A 22,256-nucleotide genomic window follows, 5' to 3' on the forward strand; every position below is an offset into this window, starting at 1 on the left:
CACTTGGGTAAACATAAACATTTTTTGTTTTACACCCACAAGGGCCCAAAATTTTCCTTCTTATTTATTCACTTATATATGTTCCCAAACATATTATAATAGATCCAACAAGAAGCCAAAGTCCCAAGTTTCATAATGGACAAAAGTACAAGCAATTCATCAATAATGAAGGTGCTACAAAACTTGGAATCTGCCCCAAAATAGAAATCCAACCCAAGAGACTTTTTCTCTCTCTCCCTCTTCCGCCTCCTTTCATCTATCAAATTTCTGCAACATCTGCTCTTCTCTAATGGAGCTGAATTTTGGACACCCTATAGTTTTTGAGCATATGAACAACTTTCAAGAAGGAACCATTTCTGTTTGAGCGACGGAAATTAAAGTGTTGAAGCTCCAAACATGACAGTCGGATTCTTGCAGATTTCGAAGCTGCTATGATGTTTCGAAGATCTGGAAATATTTAACCATTAGTTCATTCTGAATTTTTGATATGTTATGAAAGAGACGATGAGGCACAACTTCAATGAAGAAAGCATGCTGATCTGAACAATAGAAAATGGAGTTTCGAAGCTCACAACAAATCTGACGGGTTGACAGAAAAATAATAACCAGTCATTCATCATACCTAAATTTCTTGAGTTATACAGCTCCGAGGGATCTCAAATTTGGATATGTTGTAGTTCACAAGCTGAGGAACAACTTCAATGAAGAAAGCATGCTGATCTGAGCAAGAGAAAATAGAGTTTCAAAGCTCACAACAAATCTGACGGGTTGACAGACAAATGATAAACAGTCACTCATCATACCTGGATTTCTGGAGTTATACTGCTCCGAGGGACCTCAAATTTGGATATGTTGTAGTTCACAAGTTAAGGAACAACTTCGATGAAGAAAGTATGTTGAGATAAACAAGAAAAAATGGAGTTTAGAAGCTCACAACAAGTCTGACGGGTTAACAGAAAATTGATGAACAGTTACTCATCATACCTGAATTTCTGGAGTTGTACTACTCCGATGGATCTCAAATTTGGAGATGTTGTAGTTCACAAGATAAGGAACAACTTTCATGAAGACGACTTTGCGATCTGAGCTATAGAGAATGGTGTTATCTTGCATCCACTCAGGCTGATTAGTGGAAACGAAAAGCAATTCCACCAAAGAAAAGATGAAAAAGAGAGAAAAGCTACTAATTGCACTTGATCTTGTCTAGTCAATAGCATGCAGCATCAAACACACAAAAGTTGGAAATATTTTTAGACAAGGCATATGCGAATGTGTGACATCGAAACAAGGATTCGTTACTTTGACAAATTAGTAACAAGCGAGACACCTCATTCGGCAACTCTCTTCGCCTGAAGACTTGGGGGACTCCCACCATATGCTACTGCACCTTAATACTCGGCAGTCTCACAACCACTCAGTGACTTGGATTTTTCAAGTCTCCAACCGAGAAGTTTTCCTCACTCGGGAAATTAAGGGAACACTACCTCAAACTACATGCTTCACTCACAAAGCTTCAACAATACAGGTTTCAACAAAAGCAAAAATTCAAAGAACTTTATGAAGAAGGCTTTGGTGTATTTAACACAATATATTGAAATGAAGCAAAGCTTATTTATTAATATTTTCGATAAGCCACAAATATGTACATATACATGAGTCAAAATAAACAAACAAAAGGGAGCCTTCACAAAGGTTGCTTAGGGGAAGTCTCAGCAGTCGGTAGAGCCCCAGAAAGAGAAAGCACCGGAGGGTGGTTATCCGGAGCCTCAGTACTTGACAAAACCCCAAAAGGAGGAGGCATTGGAGGTTCATCATTTGAAGCTTCATTACCAGGTACAGCCCCAGAGGACGAAGGCAATAAATGCCTTTGGAACAAACCCACAAACCGCTGATGATCAAGTAAAACCTTACCATCAGATTCCTTCATCTGGTCAAGCTTCCTCTTCATGTTTGTAGCATAGTCATGGGCGAGCCGGTGCAACTGCTTATTCTCATGCTTGAGCCCTCTAATCTCCTGTTTGAGACTCATCACTTCAGCAGCCAATGATTCAACTTGGCGGGTTCTAGCAAATAGGCGTTGGGCCATATTAGACACAGAACCTGCACACTGAACACTAAGAGCCAGAGAGTCCTTAACAGCCAACTCATCAGACCGTTTGGAAAGTAGTTTGTTATCTTTGGGAGTGAGAAGGTTCCTGGCCACCACTGCAGCGGTCATATCATTCTTCATCACAGAATCCCCAACGGTAAGAGGACCAGTAGGGGATATGAAGGATGGGCGCCATATGTTGTCTGGAGAAGGCGTGGCTGTCTCTTCTCCAAGGTTCAGGTCAAAACGACGGTCGGAGGGTCCAGACATTTTCAAATGTGTTGAAGAGGGAAGAGGGCAGACAAATCAAGATCTTAGAAGTGCAAGAAATGAGCTTCTACTGGTAGAGATTGATGCGAGAATTACTTGACACACAAATTAAACCCTCTTTTTGACAATTGTAGTATGGATGTAAGTAGGGTATCGTTCTAGGCCGGGGATTAGGAGGGATTGCTAATCTATTCTAAATTAATTTAAAAATATTAAATAAGACTCAAGGACACAAAACTAGGCTAAAAACTCTAATAACTCGAAATACACTTAGGATAACTCAAAATAATGAAAATAATCAAAATAGACACTAGGAACTGAAATGGACGGAAATTGAATTAAAAGACTAACAACAAAGAAAACTAACTAAATAATATAATTTAATAATGGATGGGTGTTTGGTTTTGATGAAAAGTAAATTAAACTTAATTAAATTACAGAATTGACAAAAACATGAAATTAAGGTGAAAGGATAAATGACGGACTAGCTAGAGGGTTCTTCTCCACACATGACACATATGCAACCTAAATTGATTTTCAGTTGTTCTTTCAATAAATTGTGAATCTCAATACTCCAGATTAACCGTGAACAGCACTTTTTTAATCTTCAAGTTTTCCTTAAGTTATTGAATTGGACGGAAAAACGCATACAACAATTCAAAACATTCTTCAAAAGTCCCCTACGTGAAAAGCACAATAGCGATACAATCAAAGATCATTAAACTTTGTGAAAACTATAAGCATTGACGAGGCATTCGTAACTATGAAAAGCATGATACTCTTGCCAAGAATTTACTTAACGTGATTGTGACTAGCAACATTTACTACTTGTGAAAATAAGTTCATAACGATTAGGTGAAATTCACTTATATTCTAGCATCAAATTCATGCATGTAAATTAAGCGTGCACTCTCAACCAACATACACAAATCAGTTTTTATACGAACGGATAAGTAAATTGAAATCACAACTTATGAAATCACAACCGAAGGTAATCAATTCATATTACAAATATATTCATGGTTTCGAATTAACCTCTAGCCAAAATAAAATTAATTACACATTATTAAAACAAAAATAAAATAGGAGTTTGGAAAGATTAAACCGAAAGAAAGGATCTGCTGCTTGGACTCTGAACTGCATTTTCATGCTGACCTCCTGTCCTCTCTACGTCTGCGAGCTGCCCTCCTTCTTTCTGTTTTCCTGTGCTGTCTGACCTCGCTGCCAAAGGGCAGCTTCCCCCTTCCCTTCTCTCCGCAGCTTCACGCTGCCCAAAGGGCAGCCCTCTGCCTTCCACCAATTCCCCCTCTTATTTCCCTTCTATCCCGCCTAACTCCCTCCAACTACTCAGACAGCTTTTAATTTTGTATTCCTTCCAATCCGTGTCCTCCCGTAGCTGTCTCCCACTTCTCTCCCCGTGCTCCTACATAACATGCCCTCTGACTTGCCTGGCGCTGTGCTCCCCGCTTTTTATTAATCTGATCCTCCTTTTTTTTTTATTATTTCCGTTTCTGCGCACCACCCCCACTTCCTTTTGCTCCTCACTTTTTCTTTACAGTCTGCCGTCTCTCTCTCTTTCTATCCTGCTGTTTTTATTCAGTCTTTTCTTTTATTTTCTGCTCCCTTTTGTCGCCCCACTTAGCAGAAAAATAAGTCCTTTTGGTACCACAAAGTTGAGAAACTAATTTAAGATGAGACACGATGTATGCAATCAATGATTTCCATCTAGCAAGTTGGCCATTAATCAACAGTGAGATGTCCTTAGAAAGGAATCACTGAAAAATTCCATCTTTGCATACTTTTTCACTATATTCGATCATGTTACTCCTACAAACACAATATATCAAAAGTATCATAAATACTTAAAGCTTCCAACTAAATTAGACAAGAAAAGAAATAAAAAAAAGATGAAATAAATAGTTTAAATATTGGTTTATCATTTAGCGTCACAATGGGTCATCAATATTGTAATTTAAATTTGCTTTTGACGAATTTATTACATAAAACTTCACTTGTTCTATTTTTATTTTCTTTGCATAAACAAATCCTATAAACATAAAAATAACGTAAATAGCTCAAAAATATAAGGAACTAACTAAGAAAAGAGGAGTGAATTTGAAGTAAAAATATATATAAATATGATCCGATCAGAGATTCAAGTGTGCTGTGGAACTTAATGCCAGCCTCTATAAAAATCTGCACTCGACGGAGCTTCAGAAATCGAAGAGGCGTTTGCTTTCTCAAAAGCTGGGCTGCTCAGAGACCACGAGGGCCGATCTCAGAAATCGAAGAAGCACCTGCTTTTTCAGCCTCGTCAGCACCTGTCACATGCACACTCAGCTTTGCGGAAATTACGGGCAATCTGTCGAAGATTTCTGGTAAAGTAGAAAGCACGTGAATCTTACTGTTCAATCACCGCTCTCCATATGCACCATCAACTCCTCGGGTACCACATATAACTTTATCAAAGATCTCTGACAAAGTTTAGGCACGAGAATTTCGAAGTTCCAGCTACCCTACTATTACCCATAAGGGTAAAGGAACAGCACCACTGCTTGACAACTGGAAAGTCCCTATGTGTGTCGACCTCCGTGTTTTGCGGCAAGACAGGTTGGCAAGAACGTCCAACCTTTACTCACATTCGAGAAAAGACTCCTAACATAATTACTTTCTCAAAAACCGGAGTAGCACCGCTTTCCGAATCTCGAGAGTCAGATCCTCGACGGGATTGCTTGTTCGAAAACCGAAGAGGCACAACTCTCAGAACTTCGAGAGCCAGATTTCCTTAGATAAAGCTTGTCTGTAATCTTCACACGTAACATCAGCTTTCCAGATACCACATACCACTTTTTCAAAGTGCTCTGACAAAATTAAAACACGTGAAGCTGGCAGCTCCCACTACATTGCTGTGACCAAGAAGGGTAAAGGAATATCATTACTACTTGTTATTGGGAAATCCCTATATACATTGACCTCCCTCCTCAACGGACAGGCAAACCTGCAAAAATGCTTAACCCTTTCTCGCATTCGAAAAGGCACCCTCAACATAACCTCTCGAAATACTCAGCTTTATTTCCCCCCGATAATACCTCAGCAAATAAGCCACACCAAGAACAAGAGTATCTCATATCATCAGGGTCGAAAGCAAGAGTATCCCATATCATGCTTTCTCCCTATCTTTGTCTTTGTCCTTGTCCACACCTGCAGGACAAGGAGAAAGAGAGCAGTCAGTCGGAACCTGAAATCAAACCTCCAATTTGGAACTGACTGCCTGGAGCCTTTGCCTGGTTGCTTACTTAGCATTGCTCTCGAGTACTCATCCTCAACTGCTGTCAAGGTCACGAATTCCACCGGCAAATACCTCATGACTGTTGATCAGATATTGGCTCTTTACACTGAAGCTGCCAAGCGTGGATGAGTCACTATGAAGGAATGTTCTGAAGGACCATTTAAATGCAAAGGTTGCACACCACTTCTGCCATGCAAAAGATTGAAGCAGAAGGTTCAACGGTGAGCTGAAACAGATCACTACAGCACGACACCTTTCCATACCACATTCATTATTCCGTCAACAGCAAAAGTATCCCATATCATCAAGGTCGAACGTACTCTAGATTTGATGGACTTGTTTTGACCCTCAAATTTTTGAGTCGGCCTTATACTCTGAAGGGCACCAGAAAACCCTCCAGCACAGTTCAAGAATAAGCCTGTGGAAAGTTACTTCTTCAAAAGCAAAAGTATCTCATATCATCTCTTATCCATTTGCTTCTCCTTATCCTGGCAGTTGAATGAGAGACAAGGAGAAGGAGAACAATCAACCGGAAGCCGAAGTCAAACCTCTGATCCTGGGTTGCTTACTTGGAAGTTTGACTGCTTACCTTATCTGTCACCTCTTTCGGCAGATCTCCTAGCTCGGCGACTTGGGGGACTCCTACTATAGGGTTTGTATCACACTTGACTAAGCCCGAAACTACAACTAAGCTTCAAGTGAAATTGATACATTACCTTGTGCGTCAACATCAGCTAAATACACCATTCCCGGATGGAGGAAAGGTACTTCCAGAGAAGGGCAGATGAAGATCAGACCACACTTCGGTACTTAGAAGTTTCGTGATTACTCAAGGGATTGGATCTTGCAAGTCCCCAACCGAGGAGTTTCCCTCACTCGGGAACTTAGGGGAGCACTGTTTGTACCATACTTGACCAATCCCGAAACTACCGAGCACCGGCCAACGCTATACTGTCAAGGACCCAGAAGAGTTCCCCTCCGACCAGGAGGCCAATCACTACTCGACACGTGTCAAGATTAGAAGCCAATCAGAGCGCAGCACGTGTCGACATCAAGAACCAATCATAACATGACACATGTCAATGTGACAAAGCTACAAGTTTTTCTATAAATAGGGGTCATTCCCCCACAATATTGGCTAATGCCATTTGTGTTAAATCATTCACAAGAACTCACTAAATTGAGAGCTTGATCCCTTGTACTTGTGTAAGCCCTTCACTACTAATAAGAACTCCTCTACTCCGTGGACGTAGCCAATCTGGGTGAACCACGTACATCCTGTGTTTGCTTCTCTGTCTCTATTCATTTACGTACTTATCCTCACTAGTGACCGAAGCAACCAAGCGAAGGTCACAAAACCTGACACTTTCTGTTGTACCAAAGTCTTCGCTGATTTTGTGCATCAACATACTACAATTATCATAATAAAGTTGGCGGAATTGTTTTATTGTTTCAAGACGTTGATATGTTTATGACTTAGCGCTCGTATCTTATTTTGTGTGTATACTATATCACGACTCGCGTGTGTAATTTCATGCAGTAAAAGTATAGAATTATGATGTAAGATTTAATCACAAGTTTAAATAATCAAATAAACTTAAGCCTCCGATGCAAATTATTAAAAAAAAAATTCACTTATCTGCACTATCTAGTAATGGAGATATTTTTTAGCATGTCGGGAACATGGAATATAATGTCACATGTTATTACACAATTGGAGAAACACTTGAAAAAAAAAAAAATTCTCCTATTGTATAAATATATGGCATACTCCCCTCCTCTATTATTTCGAACACATTGAAAAATTCACTCTTAGACTCCTAGTAATGGTCAACTTTGTCCAACTTTTGCTACATTGTTTCTAGTGGTGAGACCCTAAATATGCGCAAGACAATTAATAGAAATGGACAAATAAAGGAGAAATTTTTCAATGTGACCGTCACACGAGATGGTACATCACGTATGCCTATATAAATGGTGGGTTATGTGTGTTAAAAGATTAATAACTTAAAAATTAAAATTTTCCACCACTTACATAAAAATAAATGATGTAGCATCCATGTTCTCTTTACAACTAAAAATTTCTCCAAATTAAAGCACTTTAATACCTTAAGCAAACTTCCAAACCGCCCACATTTAGATGAGGCAAGTCTTCGCCGAGAAACCCTTCGTAGTTAAATGTTGACCTTAAAAGTTTCAATGGAAGTTAAAACTTTTAGATATTTAGTGTTGGGAAAATAGAAAAGTGTGTGGTACATGAGTTTACACGTGAAAGAGATTTGTTTTCTAAATGGATTTTTAGCCAAAATGATATCTAAATTTAACGTAACTCTTTATTTTGATTATTGACAATGAAAATCGATAAAAATGGTATATGAGATTGACATAACTCCCCATATTTGTAAAAAATCTGTTAATATTATCGTTAAATTGAGGGGTTGGTTTGACAAAAATGCCTTAAAAAGGTGATCTCGTAGTAACTCACGTGATAATTTAACAAGAATATTGAGACAAAATTTTGTTTTATAGAATGATTAAAATAATTAACTGTCAACAAATTCAATTTCCACTTCTAACAATTTTTCTTGTTAAGAACCGACATGAGAAGTTATGGCATTTTAATTTCCTCTATCACTCTCAAGTGACTTAATCAGAAGACTAAAATGCCATCCTATCCCAACATTTGTCTCTCTGTGGACCAAAGACCTTTCATATTCTTTTCACAGCTTTCATATCTTGTGGGGCACTGGAGATGGAGTGGCTGGGATTATGACACGGCAAAGAAATCAGTTTGTACGATGCATAAATTGGACCATCTAAAGGATGACTTTTAAGGAAAAGTATCTTGTCGTGTTCGTGTCCGTTCATCGTACATTATACGATAATAAATCATTTAAAATTTAAAATTAAATATAAATCGTACGTAACGAAAACTGACTGTATGATGTATGATGAACAAACACGATCACAGAATATCCTGGATCCAAAGGAAAAGAATCTGGCCAGGATCTTCTTCCGACTTTTAAGCCTTTGACTCATCTCCTTTGCCTCTTAAGCATGAACAAGTAGACCTTATCTTCTAGAGAGACTTGTAGTAGCATCCTTTTTTTTTTTTCGGGAAATAATTATCCCTTTTTATAATACTTAAAAATACTAACTCTTCTAGAAGAGGGTTACCAAATGATCCTCTACCACAATGATGGAAAGGAATGTGTATTTGCACCCCAAGGTGGTTTGAATCCCATTAGCTCCTTAATCTAAACATTTAGTCTAACAAATCTATCATTTGATCCAAAAAAAAAGAAAAAAAAAAGAAAAAGGTTACATGGTGTCCCTTTGTAATTATGGGTATGTTATGTAAATGAAGTTGGAAATGTTTCATTTTACTATAGATAAATTACAATTTGACATGTATATATAAATTTTTTATTTATTTAAATTATATCAAAATGATTTCCACACATTATTTTTATATTTTGTGCACCGTTCATTATTTTTGTTTATTTGATTTATTCAATCCAAAAATCACAAATAAACATGTGTAACGGAAGAAACAAATTATGCTAAAATCAATTTCATATGAATAAGTTATTTTTCCACATCTATTAAACTCAAATTGGCAGAAAACGGGAAATAACTCTTATATTGACACACCCCGTCCCGAAGGAGGGCATGCTGGCCGTCACGTGAGAGTGACGTAACCATTTGCACAGTACGGAAGCTTTAAGATACAATTCCTAAGTTGATACACCCGAAAGTGAGTCCTAATTTTGTCCAATCTGTCAGAACACCGTCGAATTCCTCGTAGTCACCACACCTTTGTGATTCATGAACCTGGAGGGGCGCAAAACCAAAATTGAGTGGGTCAGTAAAACAATTCTTTTTCAAATCCAAACATTTCTCAAAACGTTGTAACCCCTCTCCGTAAAACCTGTATACTTTCCCAGAAATGTAAAATATAAATATACATATATATTCTCAATACTTCAATTCATTAACTCAACATTTTTCAGTACAAATATGCCATGCCATGTCTAAATTCAACAGTATAATATGAATGCATCAACATAAATCAGGTGAAAGAAAATAATCAACCGGGGACCCTACAATGGTCCTGTACGGTTGAATCTAGAGCTCAAAATATCATCTAACCGGAGTCACCAACTGTGACCTGTACGGCCATGCCGGAGTCACCTAGTATGACCTGTACGGCACTACACTGCACATAAGTCGGAATTACCTAATGTAATCTGTACGACTTAATGGTGTAATAATATGCTCTAGTGCTTTTCTCATCAATCATCTGTGCACATAATCTAAGGTCACCTACCAGTCGGAACCCCTCTAATGGTCTGTACGACTGGCATGTCGGAACCACCCCCGGTGGTCTGTACGACTAGCATCTACTTGGATCCAAGGTGAGCATACGATGCGGTGAATAATAATAAGCACTAATACCAAGGTGCAGTTTATGAGCTCAACATATCTCAACATCATCATAACAGTAATAATACTCACCTGATACTCACCTGTGTGTCCACAGCACCATTTCATATATATGCATCATATCTCAATTCATACTTTTCATATCATTTCATGCATGGCAATTCGATTCACATTTCTATATACTTTTCATATCATTTCTATGCATGGCATTTCAAATCACATTTTTCATATGAATCTATGCATGGCATTTGAAAGCATACTTCCGTTAAATTCAATTTCTGGGAAAACGTCAAGTACATATATATACGGAAAACAAAACTGCCCACTCACCTGGAGTTCGTCCAACAACTCCCTAGCACCACACATCAAGGCGTCACGACGATCGCCGCCTAGAATAATAATCAAATCCAGGCTCAGAATTCATATCGATAAAATATATAACTTATATAAAATACGTCACTACGTAGTTCGATTCGGAAGATCCACCACTCAGATTTTAAATCCATAACTTCCAGAGGTCCACATTATACCTCTAGGACAACATCCTAAAATTTCATTACCATCCAACGGTCGGATCTCCGTCAATTTCCAAAACTAAGTGACGGTTAACATTTTATATTATGGACTTACAATTCCAATTCCGGAAGATCCGTAACTCGGATTCCTAATCCATAAGTTCCAATAGTCCTTAAATATTACGTATTGCAACGTATCAAAGTTTGGTGACGATCCAACGGTCGGATCATCAATTCACATTTTCACCAAAACTATAAAACGTTATTCGAACACCTAACCAACAATCCTTAATAACTTTCTCATACGGTGCTCAAATTGGGTATATGAATATACCACGGTGATCTACTCGACGTCACGGACGTCGACATATTTTTAAAATAATTTTATTTTTATTTTTATTTTTTACTGTAGCACCTTCTTCTTCCTTGGGTCGCCGGACTGGTTTTTCCGGCGGCCGTTTTTCCGGGCAGTTTTTCAAATTGCCATAACTTTGTCATTTCTCAACGAAATCAAGTGATTCAAAAACGAAAGTTGTAGCCCTTGAAGAGACAAAGAGAATGGTACCTTGCACAACACCTAGTTCGCCGTGGTTTGGCCGGAAACTGCCTCGAAAGCCTCGGAGGTCGCCGGAAACTGGGTATTTTTCAAATGAGTATAACTTCTTCAATACTCAACGAAATTGAGTGAAACAAAAAGGAAAGTTGTAGTACTTGACGAGACGAAGAGATTGATACCTACCTCGACTCCTAACTCGCCGGGGATTCGCCGGAAAATGCCTCGAAAGCTCCGGCCAAACTTTGAACTCGTCGATCTCCGTGTTCTTTCGTCCAAAAACTTCCAACGAAGCACTCCGAGCTTCGTGGGAACCTCCTAGAGCTCCCTGTGAGCTTAGATTTCCCTAAAACACAACATATTCAAAGATCATGAACAGTGCTCTTCACGGGAACTTTTAAAACTACGTTTTCCGAAGTAGAACTTACCTGAAATTGATGTCTACGTGATCGTGGAAGTTCCAGGAGTCCAAATGTGGTCTTACCTTGGACGTTTGTTTATGTTTTAGGTGGTTTTGGGTGAGGTTGAGCGTCGGAGAGGAAGAGAGAGAGAACTGAGAGTGAGAGAGAGTCGTGAGGGAAGAGAGAGAGACAGGGTACGGGAAAGAGGGAAAGAATTAAGGGGTGTGGGATCCTACCCAATCCCCAACTACAAAATTCTAACATAAATTTAAATCTAAGTCTCCACTCTACTTACCAAATTTTAGGAACTTAGATATAACGAACGTAAAAATTATACCTTAGTCACGTATTAGGGGCATTTTCGTAATTTCACGTCCTTGGAATTAAAAATTCCGGGACGGGCTGTGACAATCTCCCCTCCTTATAGAATTTCGTCCCCGAAATTCCAGCAACCAACTAAATCATCTATACTCATACAATTTCCTCGGGTAAATCTCTCTCATCCGATTCTCTTTCTCCAACATAATTTTCTACTGAATGATTTCCTTCACAAAGCTTTTACCACTTACTCTGTCTCAATTCTCAGGACCTTCTTTTTCCAATCCAAAGTCGTCCTTGGTTCCTTATCAAGTCGAATCCAATTTAATTCTCAATAGTTGCACCAGAATCCCATGTGACGAGTCTGCCACCTAGTGACAACGCATCGAAATATAATGCATTATGCACCTTAGACAATTTTGAAGGCATCATAAACTTATATGCAACTTCATCGATTCTTTTAATGATCAAAACGGTCTGATGTGTTTAAGACTTATCTTGTCTTTCTTTCTGAATCTTACTATTTCTGTTCATGGTGAAATTCCAAAATATCAAACCATTTACCTTACACACTCGATTAGTGGCATATCCATCTGTTGATCTCTTTTGCCATTCCTGGTTACTTCAGGTTAACTTAATCACCTGAATACTTTGAGGAGACTCATCCATAGTCTCAGGGTCTACTAAAACTCCTTCGTGATCGAATCTTTCTTTTTCCCCTTCTTTCCTTGCCTTGGTTAATTCTTAAATTTCCTCGTCAAATGTTTAAGTTTCGAGTACGACCTTACCAAACATGCCTAACTTGAAATCTAACAAGTAGAGCTTCTTCTCGATCTCCAGTTCTCAACTTTACTTCAGTTGATTTCCGATCCACAAGAAGATAATCTTGGCAAACTTACCAATCATTAATTCTTACTAGAGTCTTCTCATCAAGTGCTTCAGCTACAACAATTCACGATCACCCTGATCGTACAATCATAATCACTAAGTAATTCAATCCACCTTTGTTGCCTCATATTGAAATCCTTCCGAGTAAACAAATATTGGAGACTCTTTTGATTTGTAAAATCTTGCATTCTTATCAACATAGAATGTCTCCATAACTTCACAGCAATGATGGTAATCGTGACTTCCAAATCACCAGTAGGGTAATTCATCTCATGAGATTCCATTTGTCTTGAAACGTATGCAATCACCCTAACATTTGCATCAACATGCATCCAATACCATTCAAGAAACATCACTAAAAATTTATGATTACCACTATTCTCTGGGATTACTAAAATACGTGCATGAGTAAGGAAATACTTCAGTTGTTGAATCCTTTGCTCACAATTTCCTTCCCATTCATACATAACCTCTTTTCTCAACAGTCTCGTCAATGACAAAGCAATGACTGAAAAAAATTTTCACAACCATCCAAGATAGCCTGGTAAGCTAAGAAATTCTAAATCTCAATTACGACTCGTGGTTGTTCCAAATTCTCAATTTCTGCTATCTTTTAAGGATTCACTTGAATACCTTAAGAATATATAACAAATCTCAGAATGCCACATGATTCATCTAACTTTAGCATTTGCTACTTAGCATACAACCGACATTCTTCCAATCTTTGTTCCACCGACTTAATACGTTTACATGTTCTGCTCTGGCTCAGAATATGCCAGAATATCTTCAATGAAAATGATATCTATTTATCAAGGCATTATTGGAATACTTCATCCAATAACTCATAAAACAACATGAGTATCCATATAGCATCACCAAACTTCATAAAGACTATAACGAGTCCATAAAAAAACAATCTTAGGAACAACGTTACTCATAATCTTCAATTGATAATAAACAGACTTCAAGTCAATCTTTGAAAATATACAAGCACCTTTGAACTGATCAAATGAGCATCAATACACCACAATGGATAACGGTTCTCATTCGTTACCCGATTCCATTATCTATAATCAATGAACAATCTCTAAGTCCATTTCCTTTCTCACCAACAAACTGGTGCTCCTCAACAGTGTTGTACTAGGTTGAATAAAACTTTTATCAACCAATTCTCTCAACTGAATTTCCTATTCCCTTAATTCATCCTGAACCAATCTCCAATATAAATTTATACCTGGCAACAAATCAATAGTGAACCTCATATCTCTGCCTGAAGGAAATCCAGGTATACTTTCAAGGAAGACATCAAGAAAGTCTAACCCCTTTTGACATTATTCACACTACTCCAAACAACATCATTTAGCACCACATGAGCTAAGTATTTTTGACAGCCTTTCGAAAACAATTGCTTTGCTCTCACAGCATAAATAACGGCCTGACTCAATCCATTTTGCATACTTACAAAAGTAATCTCTGGTCATCCAGATCGATGGAAAGTAACTGGTTTCCCGTAATATTCCATCTAGTCACAACTATAAATAATCAATCTAATGGAATAAAATTAACTGACCCAATACATACTTTATTATTACTGAACATTCTAAATAAGTACAACACTAACATAAAATAACATACCGGTTTGCTTGCTTAACGAATCCACGAATGAGTTATTAATATTACGGTCTGCAGCCCGCAATACTGATAAATCATCGTTGTCTCGATAAGTAAGCAACAATTCCCAAAGGTGTAATACTATCATTTTTTTTTTCATTAGAATACACATATACGCCTCTATCACGTTCCAACATTACTTTCTTTGGCATCATCGTCCATACTCAGAAATATATCAGCCGGAGTCAACTAGAATGACCTGTACGGCTGATTCTCCAGCTCAACCATCTATGCTAGCACATTAGTCGGAGTCACTTATAGTGACCTGTACGACTTACACATCAATTCCCCAGTAAATACGTCGGCCGGATCCACATCTTGTGGTCCGTACAGCCGAGCCTATAACTCACCAATTTCTCATGTGTCAGCCGGATCCACCTCTTGTGGCCTGTACGGCTGAACATATAACTCATCAAATCTCTCGGTACTCATGGTCAATCCAACCAAACTACTAAGTCCATAACTCTGCTGAATTGACACTATGATATCATGGAAAATTGTTGAGTACAACTGATTATAGGGACGATTCACAATTATGTGTCCCCTCTGTTTACATAAACACATTCATTAATTTCACATTTCCCAAAGTGTTAATTTTGTACCTGCTGCACAAGGTACATTTCCTTTACTCGAGACACCTTGTCTCAAATATCTGGGATTATCAGTATATCCATCACTTTTATTCTGACCAGCGACATTAAAAACTCAGCTGGAAGAATTAACTCTAGCTTCATTTCTTTCGAAGCTCTGAATCTTTCTATATCCTTGATATGACGAATCATTAACTCTATCGTCTTCTTTTGATTCCCATTCATTTCTTATTCTTCTTTATTCTCGTTGCTCATGTTCTCAGAGTCCTCAAGACTCAACAACATCTAGCATACTCCTGATAAGAACTACAATGGATAGTGGTCACCCAAAATACCACTTCCCTTTTTGCCACCCAGCTTAAAACAACATAACACCTCCACCAAATTAACAACAATATCTGGATGGAACGAGGCAAGTCTGAAAACTTTCTATAATATCCCTCGATCATCACCTTCCTTGTCTCATATTTGTAAACTCTTGTTTACTACCATCGATCAATGCCGGAGGAATAAACTTTTCCTTAAACAAGTCCTTAAACAATTTTAAATCGGCTGTTCCTCCGGTGACAACAAATCATACTCCTGTTTCCACCAGGATACAAATTCATACCCAAAACTAGGTAGTCGTCTCAACCCCTTGTCAAAAGGAAATTTCCATTGACTTGCATAATCTGAAACATCTTTTCCAAATGGTTAAACCGTTACTTCGCTCCCTCAGGTTCATCATTTCATAAGGTGATTCAAATTCAACTCATAACCCGTCTTAAAATGTCAATTTTTATAATAGACTGAATCACCATAAAAATAGTTTCCCCCAAACCGCTAAATCAGGGAGACTAAATTCCTCTAACTACGTGGTTTGCTACGAGGCGGTGTAGTTCTGACAGAATTCACTCGGAAATTCTCAAGATGTCCAGGATTGCAACCATGCTCTGATACCAACTGACACACCCCGTCCCGAAGGAGGGCATGCTGGCCGTCACGTGAGAGTGACGTAACCATTTGCACAGTACGGAAGCTTTAAGATACAATTCCTAAGTTGATACACCCGAAAGTGAGTCCTAATTTTGTCCAATCTGTCAGAACACCGTCGAATTCCTCGTAGTCACCACACCTTTGTGATTCATGAACCTGGAGGGGCGCAAAACCAAAATTGAGTGGGTCAGTAAAACAATTCTTTTTCAAATCCAAACATTTCTCAAAACGTTGTAACCCCTCTCCGTAAAACCTGTATACTTTCCCAGAAATGTAAAATATAAATATACATATATATTCTCAATACTTCAATTCATTAACTCAACATTTTTCAGTACAAATATGCCATGCCATGTCTAAATTCAACAGTATAATATGAATGCATCAACATAAATCAGGTGAAAGAAAATAATCAACCGGGGACCCTACAATGGTCCTGTACGGTTGAATCTAGAGCTCAAAATATCATCTAACCGGAGTCACCAACTGTGACCTGTACGGCCATGCCGGAGTCACCTAGTATGACCTGTACGGCACTACACTGCACATAAGTCGGAATTACCTAATGTAATCTGTACGACTTAATGGTGTAATAATATGCTCTAGTGCTTTTCTCATCAATCATCTGTGCACATAATCTAAGGTCACCTACCAGTCGGAACCCCTCTAATGGTCTGTACGACTGGCATGTCGGAACCACCCCCGGTGGTCTGTACGACTAGCATCTACTTGGATCCAAGGTGAGCATACGATGCGGTGAATAATAATAAGCACTAATACCAAGGTGCAGTTTATGAGCTCAACATATCTCAACATCATCATAACAGTAATAATACTCACCTGATACTCACCTGTGTGTCCACAGCACCATTTCATATATATGCATCATATCTCAATTCATACTTTTCATATCATTTCATGCATGGCAATTCGATTCACATTTCTATATACTTTTCATATCATTTCTATGCATGGCATTTCAAATCACATTTTTCATATGAATCTATGCATGGCATTTGAAAGCATACTTCCGTTAAATTCAATTTCTGGGAAAACGTCAAGTACATATATATACGGAAAACAAAACTGCCCACTCACCTGGAGTTCGTCCAACAACTCCCTAGCACCACACATCAAGGCGTCACGACGATCGCCGCCTAGAATAATAATCAAATCCAGGCTCAGAATTCATATCGATAAAATATATAACTTATATAAAATACGTCACTACGTAGTTCGATTCGGAAGATCCACCACTCAGATTTTAAATCCATAACTTCCAGAGGTCCACATTATACCTCTAGGACAACATCCTAAAATTTCATTACCATCCAACGGTCGGATCTCCGTCAATTTCCAAAACTAAGTGACGGTTAACATTTTATATTATGGACTTACAATTCCAATTCCGGAAGATCCGTAACTCGGATTCCTAATCCATAAGTTCCAATAGTCCTTAAATATTACGTATTGCAACGTATCAAAGTTTGGTGACGATCCAACGGTCGGATCATCAATTCACATTTTCACCAAAACTATAAAACGTTATTCGAACACCTAACCAACAATCCTTAATAACTTTCTCATACGGTGCTCAAATTGGGTATATGAATATACCACGGTGATCTACTCGACGTCACGGACGTCGACATATTTTTAAAATAATTTTATTTTTATTTTTATTTTTTACTGTAGCACCTTCTTCTTCCTTGGGTCGCCGGACTGGTTTTTCCGGCGGCCGTTTTTCCGGGCAGTTTTTCAAATTGCCATAACTTTGTCATTTCTCAACGAAATCAAGTGATTCAAAAACGAAAGTTGTAGCCCTTGAAGAGACAAAGAGAATGGTACCTTGCACAACACCTAGTTCGCCGTGGTTTGGCCGGAAACTGCCTCGAAAGCCTCGGAGGTCGCCGGAAACTGGGTATTTTTCAAATGAGTATAACTTCTTCAATACTCAACGAAATTGAGTGAAACAAAAAGGAAAGTTGTAGTACTTGACGAGACGAAGAGATTGATACCTACCTCGACTCCTAACTCGCCGGGGATTCGCCGGAAAATGCCTCGAAAGCTCCGGCCAAACTTTGAACTCGTCGATCTCCGTGTTCTTTCGTCCAAAAACTTCCAACGAAGCACTCCGAGCTTCGTGGGAACCTCCTAGAGCTCCCTGTGAGCTTAGATTTCCCTAAAACACAACATATTCAAAGATCATGAACAGTGCTCTTCACGGGAACTTTTAAAACTACGTTTTCCGAAGTAGAACTTACCTGAAATTGATGTCTACGTGATCGTGGAAGTTCCAGGAGTCCAAATGTGGTCTTACCTTGGACGTTTGTTTATGTTTTAGGTGGTTTTGGGTGAGGTTGAGCGTCGGAGAGGAAGAGAGAGAGAACTGAGAGTGAGAGAGAGTCGTGAGGGAAGAGAGAGAGACAGGGTACGGGAAAGAGGGAAAGAATTAAGGGGTGTGGGATCCTACCCAATCCCCAACTACAAAATTCTAACATAAATTTAAATCTAAGTCTCCACTCTACTTACCAAATTTTAGGAACTTAGATATAACGAACGTAAAAATTATACCTTAGTCACGTATTAGGGGCATTTTCGTAATTTCACGTCCTTGGAATTAAAAATTCCGGGACGGGCTGTGACATATATATTAAGAAGAGTAATGTTAAGGACACTAAATTTTAAATCAAATGATATGGTTGTAGATGATTAGATTAACGTTTAAGTGTCGATTAACGTTCTTATTTCCTATTGATGACACCTCATTTGGTTTAAAAATATGATTTGCTTAACATTATCCTATTAAGAATGCAATGTTACTTCACCAAACGAAGAGATTTTCTAGTGTGTCGATGGCAAAGTCTCGTACATTAAATGTAATAATATAATTAATCGAAAACTTGAAAAAAAAAATGTCTAACCAATTGTATTATAACATTTAGTGTTCAGACCATAGGTTTCAAGCAGTCTGAAAATTTTATCCACCAAATCAAGTGAATTCTTGGCTACTCTTTTGAATGGCCTTTGTTTGCTTGTTAATTGTTACTTGTACCAAGTCCATATAGTCTTTGAAATCATCATCCCACACATGTGAATATAATATCACATAGACTTTACATTAAAAATATAAAAAAAAAACCAAGCTGTCTGGTGTGGTCCCTCCTCGTACACACACACACTTCACCAACCCACATCACAAATTTTATACTCATTATTTTCTGCATTTAAAAATCACGTTCACACTATGTGAAACCCTCTGACTATTCCAAGCCATCCCATGATTCCCACCCAAGAATTCCCAATGTGTATAAATGTATGCAGCCCACCAAGTTTCCTCCTCCCTCAAAATCTTCCCCTTCTCTGAAAATTTGAACTTTATCATCCTTCTCTGGTTTTTAGCTCTGTATTTTTTTATGGCTTCAGTTGCTCCAGTACAATTCAAATCCATGGTAGCTGATTACTGCCGAGAGAGGCCAGTGATGAGGCTGCCTCCGCCAAGAGGTCAGATTAAAGCCAAGATTTTCAGAACGTTGGGCTCAAAAGTAAAAGCTGCAGCAGCATCGGTGGTGAAAATACTGGGAATAAAGAAAGGAGGATGCTTTGGAAGCATGCTTTGGAAGCTGAGCCTGCACTTTCATAGGAAGAGAGGCTTACCTACACCGTCATGACATTACAGATCAATAATACAATGTTATGTAGGAACGTTACAACATTTAGAATTACATTATTAGTCTGAGATGTATATGCGACGTATTAAGGTGTAGGTAAGTTTTTCTCTTCCATAGGGGGAATAGAGATAGCCACATTTCAAGTTTGAAATAAATTTTGAATTGGTGCAGTTTTGATTGGTTTTTCTTCCTATATATATACAGATAGAGGTTTGAAATAAAAAAGACAGGTAGGGTCATGCCAGTAGACTCCCATGGCATTTTAGCTGAAGTGGGTAGTTGGTTATTTAGGAAATTACTATATTTATGTACAAGTTTTTAGGTCTTTTATGGAAATGTATTTCATGTTTTTTTTGGGGGGGATTTTTTAGAGGAGAAAATAGTTTATCTATTCTGCAAATTTTAGCGGAAAAAAAAGTATGGGAGACTTACTTGTCCTTCTAATTAATGAACTTTTACAGTTCGAACATCTTAACTAAAATTGTTTATTCTTTTTACTGTTTGAGGATTATATTTGCAAAAGAAAACATTCGATTTAAAAACGATATGCATAAAATAAATGGACGATAAACGTTATGCTTAAGTAAATACAAGTTGTTTTGTTTTATAAAAGGTATTATCAGGGACCTTGTAAATTTGTAGTACATATGAAACTCAAAGAATATATGTATTCTTTATGATCAAGTGACGAGGGATTTATAGAAAATTAGTTACACCCTAAGACTTTGCCGTAGAACGCCCTCCAACCTGGGCAGGCCCCGTCTAGGCCCTGGATTAAGGTGGCCGCAAGGATTAAGGTGGCCGCAAAAAGTAGTTTTATTTATGTAGAAATAAATTAAAAGCAGTGTTATTCACATTTATTTTTATTTCACACGTATTCCTCTCAGTTTTTAACGTCGAATCAAATGAACTGAAGAATATCAATTGTTAAAAATTAACAAGAGCGTGTCGGAAGTAAAAATAAGTATGTGAATAACACTATCCTAAATAACGACTAGTGTGTTGGTGAGGTTGAAATTGTAAATGCCACATGCCACGGCCGGGTTGGATTCATTTGGAGCACTATTGTTTTTTTTTTTAAATGTTATTCTTACCATCTATTTATATCATCTCTCTAATAGAGATGAGACCCACACGCGTTGACGGATCATATTTCTATTTGACAAATAATATAAATAAATGATTCATTATTTTCGTTTTTATTAAAAGGGAATAATCTATATTGTAATACGTGATCAATTCCATCTTAAGATTTGGTAATAAAAACACAATTTGATGTGATCCATATGTGTTATATGGTCAGAATGAGGATCGTCTCCAGATCCTCTTTGTGAGGATCATGTGGATTCTCAAATCATGCATGTTCATCGTACATCATGCGGTTATAAATCATTTTAAATATTTTTATTTAAAATTAAATATGAATGGTACCTGAAAAAAATTGACCGCACGATATATAATAAACGAACACGATTTAAGGATCCTCATAATCCTTACAAAGAAATCCGAAAAGAATCCTCATTCATATGGTCAGATGGTTGGTTGCCTTATGGTGGCTGGCCTTTGGTTAAACCAGCAAAACACTTGTCTATTTTAATGATTTTTCTTAGGGGTGGAATTTTTTCCTGAAAATCCCGAACCCGTCCCGAAATTTGACCGAAAAATGGCTGAACCAAATTTCATTAAAAATTTAGTACCTGAAATCAAACCCGTCCCAAAAGTTTCGATTTGGGATTCGGCCATAGCTTAGAAAGTGTCTGGTAATCCCAAACCGAACCGAATATTATATATTTATTTATTTTTAATTTATAATTAGAAATTACTTGGACCGTTGGATTGGTTAAGATCTAATCCAACCGTCCATTGAGTTAGGTCATTTGTTATCCTCACAAGGTCTCTCAGTCGCTCGCTCTCACAGTCTCACAGTCTCACTCAATCTCCCGAACGTTGCTCTTGCTCCTGCCGCTCTGCTCCTCCATCGATTCGAGTCCCACTGCTCCTCCATCGAGTCACACTGCTCCTTCCATCTTCTGTCCACTTCAATGAAGCTCATCTAGCCGGCCACACACACAGAGACGCAGACGCAGGAAGACGTGAATCTGACACCAATCGAGTCCCAAAATCTAGGTAAGGGTTTCTGATCTTCAATGGGGTTTTGTTCTTTAGTGTTTAGGGTCAAATTTCATGGTGATTAACTTGATTTCTGAGTATTTTGTCGAATGTGTAAGGGTTTGAGGATTATGGTTTCGAATTAGGGTAGGTAAGTGCAGGACCTGCATGCCTTTAGAAGGTTAGGTGATCGAATTTGTGGGTTCATTCAAATTAAGATTAGGATGGGTAGGTGCACGAATTTGTATAATAAAATTATAGGGGATGGGGAAATAGGACCTGCATGAATTTTAGGGGGTTTCGGATTAGGGTGGAAAAATAAGACCTGCAACATGTCGATGGTGCACTTCTAGGTCCTCAAAATCTTGTACCAGCAACATTACAGAGATAAATATTAGTTTACAATTAATGGAATGTGCAATGTGCAATCTTCAGCTTACAATATTGAGTCCTGAAAAATGGAATGTGCAA

At 38.1% G+C, this 22,256-nt stretch overlaps 2 long non-coding RNA genes across 3 annotated transcripts; both read right to left on the reverse strand.

The window, feature by feature from the left end:
• Positions 1–294: 294 nt before the first annotated feature.
• On the reverse strand, positions 295–1,214 carry LOC139197442 (uncharacterized). The gene is made up of 4 exons (XR_011582865.1): positions 985–1,214; positions 804–877; positions 623–720; positions 295–447 (listed from the first exon to the last, which is right to left on the reverse strand). It is a non-coding gene; the product is annotated as an uncharacterized lncRNA (long non-coding RNA).
• Positions 1,215–9,206: 7,992 nt separating this feature from the next.
• LOC114826084 (uncharacterized) lies at positions 9,207–18,548 on the reverse strand. Of its 2 annotated transcripts, XR_011582867.1 has the most exons (10): positions 18,434–18,548; positions 18,270–18,394; positions 18,028–18,187; positions 17,854–17,922; positions 17,104–17,162; positions 11,591–11,715; positions 11,349–11,508; positions 11,175–11,243; positions 10,425–10,483; positions 9,207–9,482 (listed from the first exon to the last, which is right to left on the reverse strand). It is a non-coding gene; the product is annotated as an uncharacterized lncRNA (long non-coding RNA). The 2 variants fall into 2 exon arrangements; XR_011582866.1 differs by having other exon boundaries at positions 18,270–18,438.
• Positions 18,549–22,256: the final 3,708 nt, after the last annotated feature.

This window comes from Malus domestica, chromosome 07 (assembly GCF_042453785.1).
Source record: "Malus domestica chromosome 07, GDT2T_hap1".
NCBI classification, from domain to species: domain Eukaryota; kingdom Viridiplantae; phylum Streptophyta; class Magnoliopsida; order Rosales; family Rosaceae; genus Malus; species Malus domestica.